Consider the following 13,891-nt stretch of genomic DNA (forward strand, 5'->3'; position numbering starts at 1 on the left):
ACAATTTACAAAGTATGGACAAACAAGACTCCCAACATAGACTCCAATCTCCTGGTAGGACGACGATCATAATACGGTCCTAGTCTAAACCTGGTCAGACTCTCGGGATGGACGACACCCGATTCGACATGCGGTGACCCATCCGCATCCAAGACTCGAAACATGGTACACCTAACCGTACCCGAAAGTCGAGTAACCCCAAATCGGAACCTTGTCACCTAGCCCAATCCGGAAACATGGCATCTAACCGTAATTAATGGTCCAAAAGGGTAAATAAGGAATGTCAAGTCGTCACATAATGTAAATCGTTACACTTGGATCACAAATACGAGTAACAATGATTGCACAAACGTAACGTAAACAATTCATGTGAAGCATGTATAAGTATAAGAGTATAATAAACATCAGGTGCTCTCTGCCGGTGTGAGCACCGGCTGCCGGCCCACCGGCAGAGGATACATGCTAAGGTGAAACAAGGTCAAAATAGATGAAAGTGTATTCTCTGCCGGGTGGCCGGCTGCCGGCCCACCGGCAGGGAATACAAGTAAAGGTAAACAAGGTCAATAATACTCAATGTGTATTCTCTCCCGGGTGGCCGGCTGCCGGCCCACCGACAGGGAATACCTGCTATAGTCAATTAAGTTCAACATTTCACATTATGTATTCTCTGCCGGCCGGCCACCGGTAGGGAATACACCTTATTATAAAAGACACCAAAATTCCATGTACTCGCTGCCGGTTGGGTAGGCCGGCTGCCGGCCCACCGGCAGGGACATACACTCTAACATGTGAACTTGGCAAAACACAAGGGACTCTCTGCCGGTTGGTGGACCGGCTGCCGGCCCACCGGCAGAGACATACAAAGGCTAAATTCCCATTTTTTCCAACTCATAAATGCAAGGTCTCGCTGCCGGTTGGGTAGGCCGGCTGCCGGCCCACCGGCAAGGATATACAGTATACGAAAATCCAACAAATGCCCATCCAAAGTTCTCCAAATTCAACCATCTTAATTTCAATCATCTTATATTTCTCTAATATGATGGATACATGAAAAATTACCACATTCAAGATGTAATTAACATATGGGGTGGATTATAAATCATTAAAGTACGGCTTAATCATGTAATTATGAGGGAATTACACTAACACCATCTCATATTTCACCATATTATAACAAGACATGAATTCACTCCTTAAACATATGAGAATCATCATACAAGTAATCTACTCAACACCAAATCACCACAAGTCATGAAAGACACCAAATTTAACATTCATATGAGTCTAATACTACATAATTCACACAATTTTAACATAAAAGTCGAGTAACCCATCACCGTTACCTTTTTGCACTTCAATCTTCTATTGAGTCGTCAATGATGTAGCTATCCTCCTCCGGGTCGTTTACGCTTTCCCCTAAACACAAAAATAAAAGAGTTAAGTCAAGAATCCACATCCTTGTAAGATGAGAATTTCGAAATAGAGGAAAAGATGACAACTTTCTTACTTAGAAAGAAGGAGAACGAGATAAGATAGAGAATGGAGCGAGAAGGAGCGAAATTGGTGACGAATTGAGTGAGATATGATGATTTTAGGGTTGAGTGGAGATGGTTCAACAATGGTGGTGTTTTTGTTGGGAAATTTCAGAAATTAGGAGTGAGGAGGATGAATTTGTGAGGGTTTAGTTGGGGTTTTGTGTAGAGAAAAGAGAAGGAAAAGGCCCATAAGTCATGATAAGCCCAATAACTCAAAATGAGTCGGTTTCTACTAGAATTTCCGTCTCAAACCTACTATAATTCAAGATGGAGAATATTATTATTGGAATCTACACTATTATCTCCGTTATATGACTACGGCGATATTATATAAAAATAAGTTTTAAATAATAATTATTTAATAAAAATTACTTAAAAGTTTATTTAAGATATAAGAAAGGCGCGGGGTGTTACAACTAAGGTAACCGACGATAACTTATCCCGACAAGAACAATCGTAACCATTCCCAACATACCACCCAACTGCCCATGCCGACTACTCATCATCATCATCTACTTCCGCGAAGGTAACCATCAAACACAACTTCCTTCCGAGTCAGCAACTACGTATTATGCACGAAAAGACACACTACCACAGACTGTTACTTCTAACTTACTAACCAAATTTTAACACCGCACCACTCCATACACCATACATATCATACACATTCGACATTATCACTCTACTTACTTGTCCAACAATTACTTATTAAACATCCAAGGTACAGTAAAATATCAACCAATTATTCAATAAATGATTCAACACCCATTTAAATTATTTAAACAACAACTTATATTGCACAATGATATTGTCGTTTCGTACCAAAAATAAAATACCTAAGTACTACTAACAGAAGTCAGCGGTAAGTAGGGTCGATCTCCACAGGGAGGCGGTGTACTATCTACTTGTCTATTTATCTGTCTAATGTCACAATGCTGGGGGTTTGATTGAATTGGACTAACTAAACTACTGAGGCTAAAGGCAAGAGAAAAGGGATAAAAGAAATTAACAATAAGAGAAAGAAAATATGCTAGGAGTCGGTCCACCGTGGTAGCTATACTATCGGGAATACTGAGACGATTAAACTATTGATAAGAAGAGCTATGGTCGTCACCTTTCGGTCCTTAAACCGCCCTAGAGCGTAAATAGCTTAGCTTTCGCCCTCACTACAATACCCTATTGTAATTAAGCAAGCCTTCCCTTCCAATCTTTCGATCCAGGTCGGGGTTAACTAGATTTATTGGTCTCCGCATGCATTCATTCGACGATAACAATTAAATTGCCTAATACAATTCTTATCGCAAGACTAATCTATTCAAGTCAATTAAAACATGCTACCACGGCTTCCCTAATCCTAACATACTAAGGAATTAGCTACGCATGGCTCGGGATACTACACTAGCAATTGCTAATCTAATAACATAAGACATGATAACTAAATAATAAAGAAACAATAAAAGCAATAAAGGAACAAGGAAGAATAAAAGGGAGGAGAAATGTTACTGAAATAAATCCGGAAATAGGGAAGAACAAAAGTAACAGTGTTTAGGAGATAATTAGAGAGGAGAAGCCCCCATATACTCACGTCCTAACTCCTATTTATAAGAAAATAGGAGTATAGTTAAACCTAATGACGGAAATTAAGTAAAAAGTCCAGCCCATAGCAAAATCCACTCGATCGAGTGATTTAAAACCACTCGATCGAGCAACTCAAGCTTAAACCACTCGATCGAGTAACTCAATAGGTGCAACTAGTCGATCGAGTAGAAAAAGGACTCGATCGAGCAAAATTCTACTCGATCGAGTACTTTCAGCCGACGTTTCGCTGCGCTTTGAACTTCAAACGGCTGCCATTTCTTCGTTACTTGGGGAAACAGGGTGATTCCGGTGGCATTGAAAAGCTAAAAGGACAAACTTTCATCTTCAATTAGAATCACCTGAATATCTGTTGTATAACTCAAGATATAGCTCTTCAAACTAGGCACTAGCAATTTGAAGTTCTTCCTTTGCTCGCCTAGCCATCTTTCTTCTTTGCGCATCTCAAAATAGCTACATTCCCGCTCCAAATTCACTCTTCCTCCAAATGCATGATAAACGGACGGTGAAAGGCTTGATTTCACTACTTTCTGGTCCATTCCTGCAATTAAGACAAAATAACCCAAAGTAGCATATTCGGGGCATTTCGTAGCATAAAACCACGATAAAAGCATAGAAATACGTACATAAAATAGGCTAATAAGACTATATAAAATGCACGTATCAAATCTCCCCAAACCAAACCTTTACTCGTCCTCGAGTAAACTAAATGCAAACTAATGGAACAGAGAAGATAACTCAGAGCTAGCTACAAATGCCCACTTAAGCCAGTTTAATGCAAGCGAACTAACACTTATAGCTAAACAGTCAAATGCAAACGAGTTATAGGATGTTTATAATAAAGTAGCTGAACCGTCGACCTTGCAAGACCTTAAACAATGGACTCTCACGGATCACTCTTCTCTCATGAAGCAAAGGGTGAACATATATATATGTAAGAGAGAAAGAAAAATAGTCGCTCACCTAGACTACGACCCACATAAACATGCATGCAACTAATATGATAGACAATTCTAACTACCGTACATACATTCCAACCAAACAAGGTCCTGTCACAGCCGAGGGCTTACAAAAATATGGTAAAGTGAGGCAATGGGTAAGAAAAGGCAAAACATTTATGGGAATGTGGAGGTATAGGTGATCAAGCTAGTACCTAAACAAAACCATATGAAACATATCCATTTCCAACTCAATTATGAATTTAAGCACATGCCCTTCATTTGGCACAAAACTCACCAAACCGAACTGAAAATACCCCTCACAAGATACAGATAAAGCATAGGAGTGAAACCGTCTCATCAATCAAACAACATATTTTTTCTTCTTTTTCTTACTATTTTTTCTTTTCTTTTTCTATTTTTTCGGTTTCTTCTTTTCTTCTTTTTCGCGTCTTTTTCATCAACCTTTTGTTTTTTCTATTTTCCTCCTTTTCTTCATAAATACCAACTCCAAAACAATAGATATAAGCCAAACTTGATACAATAGACAATATACCGCAAAAACAATCTAAACTAGCTTGACAAGGCAGGCTAAATTTGGAATGTAGTTAAGGGTCAACAGGCAAATTTGGCAAATGTGGAGTTAAATGGGTAAAAATGAAAGAAAGGGAAATTGTAAGCACCTCCCTGCATGTGACACCAACCACTAACCCGAATGTATGTAGGCAAAAAGCAATTGAATTTCATATATGTGCAAATTGATGAACATGCTATGCAAGGAGTAACTACTCACAATCCTACATGAAACTGGTCACAAATGACACCAGTTTATAAGGCTCTAATTCCTTAGAAATTATAAGTAGTTTGCCAAAGTTTCAGGTCAAGTCTATTCGTTCAGCTAAATTCAACATAAACTCGTAGATATGCAATAAGACAAGGCTAAAAGATAACAGTTCAATGCAAGGCTTAAGCAAAAAGACAAATGCAGTGCAATTTCATCATTGAAATCTACCGTTCCGACTCAACCTATATGCTAAATTAAACGTGAAATTTTTTGAATTTTTAACAATTTTCTGATTTTTAGGGAATTTTTGAATTTTTAACAAAAATAAACAACAGTGCAAACATAAATTAAACGTGATAACTGAAATGCAATGAAAACAAAATGCAGACACAGATATGGATGCATAACCTCCCCAAACCAAACCGTACAATGCCCCCATTGTACCAAAACATGGAAAGGAAATGCAAACTAAAGGAGGGAAAGAGTAAATACGGAAAAACTCACAAAATGCGCGAATAAGGGGGACCTCCCCAAACCGACCATGAACATGGGAGGTTGCTAAAGGCCCAGAAACCGTCTCAGTAAGCTAATCCAAGTCAAAAACACTCGATGGCAGTTGAACAGTAGTCGATCGAGTGAAATGGGCATTCAAAACTGCTCGATCGAATGGTGTTGTGATCGATCGAGCAGTTCTCCTTTTGCAGGTAGTCGATCGAGTAAATATTTCACTCGATCGAGTGAATTCATCAGCAAAAGTGCTCGATCGAGTAGAAAAACTACTCGATCGAGTACTTCTCTGCGTGTTACCTGCAAAACGCAATAAAAACAGCCCGTAAACTAACTAGACAAGCAAACTGATAAAGTCTATGGTATAAAAACCATTTATTACAACTGAAATTAATAAAAAGCAAAATAAAATCTCCGGGTTGCCTCCCGGGTAGCGCTAGCTTGATCAGTCCCAGCTCGACCTCCTTTTTCTTCGAGCCTCTATAATCGCCTACAATCAAAAGCATGACTCAAAGCGCGCGACATTAGATCGTACATCCGCGCTTGTGCTACAAAGAAGCATAAGTAGCACCAAAGTGGAATAATAGAGAAATAGGAAATGAAGGTATGTAAACATTTAAGTCTAACAAATTTCCTATGCGAGCTCCTAAATTTATCCACAAGATAAAGGAGCTCGGGAGCAATAGACGATAAATTAAGGTCCCGATTCGGATTAGCAATTTTGACATGACAAGTACGGTGAAAATTCGTCAAATTATACATCCACATGGGAGGGGGTATATCATTATAAGAATTAGCACGAGTCAAATGAGGTAGCATACTTTGAATATTAACAATAATAAAATTACCGCTAATTACCTCAGGTAGGTTGCTCTCAACATCGGAATCAGCGGAGGAATTTATTACCTCATCCGTGCTAGGAGCATATACCGACTCAGCTATCCTTCCGTCGCCCTCAGTGGAATTCGCCCCGTAAATCTCAGCCTCAAGCGCATCCAACTCAGCTTTGAATAGGGGAGACTCACCGTATCCATTGTCATCGTCAAAATCGTCATCTAAATCAAACCCACATGACGAATCATAGCTTCCAATGGCCAACTCAGTCGATCGAGCAGAATAATCACTCGATCCACCAACTTCCTCCTGAATTCCACTCGATCGAGTGGAAATATCACTCGATCGAGCACTTTCTCCTGGCAAATCACTCGATCGACCTATATTAGTCACTCGATCGAGTGATTCCTCCTGTACAGGGCTGAAATCTTCGCGTGAGGCATTCAAATATGATAGAAACTCGTCATCCGAGTCATAGAGGTTGTCCTCAGCATTGGGTAACATGGTTTCCTCAGGGGAAAGACCGCTCTCAGCAAGGTATACCTCTTCTTCTTGCATCTCAGCTGCTAACTGAGCAATGTTAGTTTCGAGCTTAAGGAATCGAGCGTCCATATTTTTATTGCTCTCTTGCATTTGTGATATAAGCGTTCTCATTGAATATGTCAGCTCCGCGATCTCTTCTATCTCCATCTCAGCTGCTAACTGAGCAACTACAGACTCGAGCTCATCAACTCGCGAGTAGAATTGTCTATCGTAATCTTGCTGAGCTTGCATTTGAGATGCAAGTGTCTCCAATAAAGATTTCAGCTCCGCAAATTCTTCTTCTTGTATATCGGGAGGGTCTTGTTGCGGTGGCCATTGATAGGATGGATGTGGCGGCACAACTACAGCTGCTTGAGTAGCTCGAATGCGCTGCTTGAACGCGTAAACTTCATCATTCTCTGCTAAACAAAGGACTGCATTATGCCCAGCAGCACCACATCTCCCGCAGTAAATCACCGGCTGTTCCATATAATAGGACATTGGTGATGGGTCAAAGGTACTCAAGTCTTCCCTTTGACGGTCTTTCACCTAGAACTGTCTAGGTAGTACCTGTAAGGCCTATCAAAACAACACTAAACAAAAGATTAAAATGGCCTCAAGGTAAAAATCCCCTGAGGCTGCAAACAGATAAAATTAAACAAATAAATAAATAGATTGCCTCCCCGGCAACGGCGCCAAAATTTGATACTGTCGTTTCGTACCAAAAATAAAATACCTAAGTACTACTAATGAAGTCGGCGGTAAGTAGGGTCGATCTCCACGGGGAGGCGGTGTACTATCTACTTGTCTATTCTATCTGTCTAATGTCACAATTTGGGGGTTTGATTTGATTGAATTGGACTAACTAAACTACTGAGGCTAAAGGCAAGAGAAAAGGGATAAAAGAAATTAACAATAAGAGAAAGAAAATATGCTAGGAGTCGGTCCACCATGGTAGCTATACTATCGGGAATACTGAGACGATTAAACTATTGATAAGAAGAGCTATGGTCGTCACCTTTCGGTCCTTAAACCGCCCTAGAGCGTAAATAGCTTAGCTTTCGCCCTCACTACAATACCCTATTGTAATTAAGCAAGCCTTCCCTTCCAATCTTTCGATCCAGGTCGGGGTTAACTAGATTTATTGGTCTCCTGCATGCATTCATTCGACCTGATAACAATTAAATTGCCTAATACAATTCTTATCGCAAGACTAATCTATTCAAGTCAATTAAAACATGCTATCACGGCTTCCCTAATCCTAACATACTAAGGAATTAGCTACGCATGGCTCGGGATACTACACTAGCAATTGCTAATCTAATAATATAAGACATGATAACTAAATAATAAAGAAACAATAAAAGCAATAAAGGAACAAGGAAGAATAAAAGGGAAGAGAAATGTTACTGAAATAAATCCGGAAATAGGGAAGAACAAAAGTAACAGTGTTTAGGAGATAATTAGAGAGGAGAAGCCCCCATATACTCACGTCCTAACTCCTATTTATAAGAAAATAGGAGTATAGTTAAACCTAATGACGGAAATTAAGTAAAAAGCCCAGCCCATAGCAAAATCCACTCGATCGAGTGATTTAAAACCACTCGATCGAGCAAATCAAGCTTAAACTACTCGATCGAGTAACTCAATAGGTGCAACTAGTCGATCGAGTAGAAAAAGGACTCGATCGAGCAAAATTCTACTCGATCGAGTACTTTCCAGCGACAGTTTCCTGCTTTGCGCACTGAACTTCAAACGGCTGCCATTTCTTCGTTACTTGGGCAAACAGGGTGATTCCGGTGGCATTGGAAAGCTAAAAGGACAAACTTTCATTTCCAATTAGAATCACCTGAATATCTATTGTAGAACTCGAGATATATCTCTTCAAAATAGGCACTAGCCATTTGAAGTTCTTCCTTTGCTCGCCTAGCCATCTTTCTTCTTTGCACATCTCAAAATAGCTACATTCCCGCTCCAAATTCACTCTTCCTCCAAATGCATGATAAATGGACGGTAAAAGGCTTGATTTCACTACTTTCTGGTCTATTCCTGCAATTAAGACAAAATAACCCAAAGTAGCATATTCGGGGCATTTTGTAGCATAAAAGCACGATAAAAGCATAGAAATACGTGCATAAAATAGGCTAATAAGACTATATAAAATGCACGTATCACACAACAAATTAAATTACTTAATAAATTTACTTAACAATTACTTACATTACTTTCCGCCACTGAAGTTTAAATTTTATTTAATAAAAATGGAGTACAAAATAGTAAACTTTTACCAACAATTTATCCAAAACACGATATTTTTGACCTTTTTCTCATGCGACATTACTCTTCCCCTCTTAAAAGGAACTTCGTCCCTGAAGTTCACCTTCAAGACGGATTATAAATATTACACAAAAATGATATCTTCACATAATCCTGACATTACGAAGTGATCCAACATATGATGAAACAAACAATTACCATCTTACCTCCTTTGACATTACTTGTATAACATGTATGCATATGTGTATACTAAATGAAAACAACACAAAAATGAGTACATGAAACGCAGTGTTACCAAACCAATATATGTGAAAATTAAGTAATTGCTTTAGGTGACATTACAAAAACATGATTACTCAATTTATAACTAGCTTTAAAATTATCATCATCGACAATATAGCTTAACCACCGTTTAGAATGATAAACAAGGAAACTAATTAAGCACATAGGATTCGAACTAGTGTAAACCGCCTTGATATCATGTCTAGTGCAATATGAAATATAGAAACGGGATTAATAACCATGAAACAAAATATAAATCAACCAAATTCTCCCGCGGTCACCAGGAAACGGACTATAAGGGTCAACAGGGGCACTCGATCGAGTTAAAAACACTCGATCGAGTCCAAGTTAGGCTACTTGATCGAGTGAAGCATACTAGATCGAGTACCTAGAAGTCAGAACACTCCCTACATGGTCCACATCAGGTACTCGATCGAGTAGAGGGCACTCGATCGAGTATCTGCAGGTCAGATCACTCTCCAAATGCAACGTTAAGCTAAAGAAACATAAACAATCCCCAGGGTTTGACCCCGACATCACACACCTGCATAACAAGTTCCAAAATTCTAACAAAATGCAGCCTTATGGCCAAATACAACCAAGATAAATCTAAGTGAAATGAAACGAATGTAACAAGTATCATAGGTCCACTAAACAACAACAATAAAAAGAAATCACTCGAGGTCGCCACCTGGGACCTTCTCCATCTCGTCATCTCCTTCTCCTCCTCCATATGTGCTGGCTCCTAACGTGCTTCCTCCTGTGGCCGCTCCCGTACCTGGGTCTCCTCCTGCTTTCCATGGCGCCAGGCACCCGTAGGGATAGCTCTCAGGGACTCCTCATGTGGCCGGGTCCACTCCATAGGAGTGAAAGACTCCATTATCATTCCCGACACCTCGCCACCAAACTGGCTGGGCCAAGTTGGTGCCCACTCCCTACATGTACGTCATCTCATGAAGGTTCCGAAGCACTAAAGTGTTGGACACCCTCTCCAAAAGCTCACTCACCTACATCTGGGGGCTAAAAGAGGAAAGGTAGCTGGCGTACTGGTACCACGGTAGACTGGGCTGCACTGGCTTAGTCTCTCCGATGATCTCTCTCACTCTCCTAGGGCCTCTCCCCACCCTAGGTACCTGGTCCTCTGGTCTAGCCTGGTCTCCCTCGACCGACTTCTACATCTCCTCCAAAAGGTCATCCATGATCAGGTAAGTCGGACGGGTAGGGGCGGGCTCATCATCATCTGAGTCCAACGCTACCACAACCGCAGTTAACGGCTTAGTCACTGGAAGATGGTCCGGGTCAGGTACTCTCATCCAACTCCTACCTCTCACCCTCTAAGCTAACACACCACCCTCCAACACCCTCAGCCACTTATGGCCGATGAAGTAAGCGCTGTTCATAGTGGGAACAATCAGAACCAAGGGTTTGAGAGCCGAAGAGGACTCAAAGCTAGTTGACTCTCATCCAACTCCTGCAGGTTAGCTTTGGAAGCAGGTTTGGCATATTTACGGTTTACGCCATCATGCTGCCGAAATTCACGTAGAAAATTGCAAGCAAAACACATGTAGCAAAGTGAAAAATTGGCCTAAATAGCACAAAATTGTTGGAGCTAGTGTCCTCCACAGTTAGTGTGATAACATGTATAAATCTCTTATAGGTTCACAGGGTATACTTAGTATTTTATCAGTTGATTAACCTTTACTAATAGCGGTTGGCTTGCTAGAAGTTTGACGTTATTATCATACTGATGGCGGTGATCAACTGGTCCCTAAAAGTCACACCTAAAGGATGTGTTTGAGAGATGTGATTATATGAAAATATAATCACATTGATGCCTTATATGACTAAAAGGTTAGTCCATGTATTTGAATAAAAGGTTAGTTAATGTGATGATGAGTCGATTATTTAATACAATTAAATAATATCAGCTGAGACGAATTAAATGTTAATTCGTAAATTGAATATAAACTGTTATATTTAATTAATGTATATAATTTTAGCTTAAACGAATTAAGATGTTAATTCGTAATTAAACATAAACGGTTATATTTAATTAGCAAATTATAAATTTGCGATAGTTATAGTTAATGTATATATTATACGAAATTGTCTTAATACATAATGACAGACCGGTATAAATAAATCGACTACAAACTGTTGTGTGTGGACTTATTAATACGTGACGACATAAATGACAATTGATATATATACACATTTTATACAATATGATAACAACCTAAAAATAAGAAGATTTTTCTCCTTAATTGTTTTGGTTGTTACACGAAAAAGAGGAGAAAAAAAAATAAGAAAAAAATCTTCCCCTTTTCTTTCTTTTGCACGGTTAAAAGGAGAAAGAGGAGGATTTTTTTCTCACTTGATTTTTGACCTAATACTCTCATCAAAACCCTAAAAACTACCCTAAAAATTATGACAAATTAGGGTTCTCTTTCTAGCAAGAAAAGGGCATTTCTCGGAGCATCTTGGGTGCAACGATTAGGAGAATATCGATCTCGATATTTGTTCTTAGGCCAAATTGCTAGGACCGGAGGTTAATTCTAATCTCTATTCTTTTGTTTATGCAATTTCGTTTATGACTCGTAATTTCATATTTAATAATTTCGTTATAATCCGAATTTTGTTGATGAAATATACCGATATTTCCCACAAGTGGTATCAGAGCATAGGCCACGAAATTATTTTATATGATTTTCATAAATAGATTAAAACAAAAACAAATTTTGAAAGAAAAAAATTTCGGCCGCACCAATTTTTTTTTTGCCGAGATATTTTTGTTTTTTTTATGCCTTGTTTCCATTTTGACTTATTGATATTGTTGTTTTAACATGTTAAGATGATAATATGATAAATTTGTAGATGTTTTGATTTAATAAGAATTAAATTGAAATGTAAATGGAAATTGTTTTGATTGATGATATTCATTTGTTTTTGCTATATAGTTTTTGGCATACATGGTGTTAAATTGTTGTTTAAGAATCATGATTCATTAATTTAATAATGTTCAAATCAATTGTGATGAATCAAATATTAAGATAATCGATTTAATCATAATTTAGATATTCATTTTAAGAGGTTAAATTGAATCATCTAGTTTGGATCTATGTTTAAATTAAAAGTTGATGATTATGCCAACCTTGTTATAGTAGCAACTTTAAACAAATTTGTTCTTATAAAAGGGGTTATTTTCGAGAAAAAGAAAAAAAAAAATTGTTTTTCGAAATTTTGGGCAGAATGCCGAGAGCAATTAAAAAAAAAAAAGATTTTTATTTTTCGTTTTTTGTTGTTTGTGTTTTGGCCAATAATTATTATACATTATATCTATAATGTATGATTGTTTGTTGTGAAAAAGTTCACAAAATTTTAGATACCCAATTATTTTAATGTGGATTAAAATAATGTTAGATTAATTCATATTACAAGTTAATGTGTATTAAGATTGGAATGATTGTGAGTAATTGAGGAATTGTCACATAATTTTGATCATTTTAAAATAGGTGGTTTGGATAAATTACTCTACATAATTAAGGAATTATGTCTTGAATGATTAATTTATTGTTGATGCATTTTATTTAGTTGTATGAATTGTTGAATGGTTTATTTACGTTTTTTGCAATCGGTTGTAATTTATGTATTACCTAGTGTGGCCTTAGTTGAATGTGTTTTCGTAATGATGGAAACATAATCTTGATGTAATTTTGAGATCTCGAATCTCCTTTGGTTTTCTTTAGTATTATGTTTTTGAAATTAGAATGTAAATAGGTTTATTTTGTAATTTATTAATTGTAATTTTGAGAAGACTAAAGATGGAGATTGGATAGCTCACTCCCGCTACATGGACCAAGATGGAACATCAAGACAAGCGTCTCGGGTCCTAGGAAGGATTCCAAAGTTGTATTTATGTTCATTTTGGTAGATAGGCCACACCAGGACTTTATTTTTGTTTTACGTTTTTCCATTCTTGTTGCTTTTCTTCGCATGATAGTTAGTGCATCATATTCCGCCTAAACCAAACCACCTACTTATATGCATTAAAATTGACTCATATAGTTTGGATGTTAGTTATCATGGACATAAATATGTCAACTTTTTTTTAAGCCATCATCTTAGTTTATTCATTCTCGCATGCTAGATATTAGTTCACTTAAAATGTATTAAAATAAAGTTGATGGGATTTTCCTCTAAAACTAAAATTGAGACTAGTCTTTATAGGCCAAACAACTATGAATCCCTTATTCGTCGGTAGGCATATAGGACCTTACTCTCCATATGACCTCTTCTATCTTGGGTAAGTAGTTTGTGTTGACTTATTTTACCTCAACATTATAATCCGTAGAGTTTCTCGAGATTATGATGGACTATAGATAGAATTTACATAAATTTATCAACCAAGAATTCTAAAAGTAGAATTAGCCAAGAGGTTGGCTTATCAATTTACAGATAATTGAGTCTTGGGATCATTTATATAATTTTTGAGGGAGGTCAATTGTATAAATGCTTGAGTCTTCGCATTATAACAGTTTTGCATTAGCCTTAAATCATAACGATGAGTATGCTTATTATATTTTTCTTCTTCTTTTCGTAGTGTAGAATTCGTTTTA

This window comes from Silene latifolia, chromosome X, assembly GCF_048544455.1.
Source record: "Silene latifolia isolate original U9 population chromosome X, ASM4854445v1, whole genome shotgun sequence".
Classification (NCBI taxonomy): Eukaryota; Viridiplantae; Streptophyta; class Magnoliopsida; order Caryophyllales; family Caryophyllaceae; genus Silene; species Silene latifolia.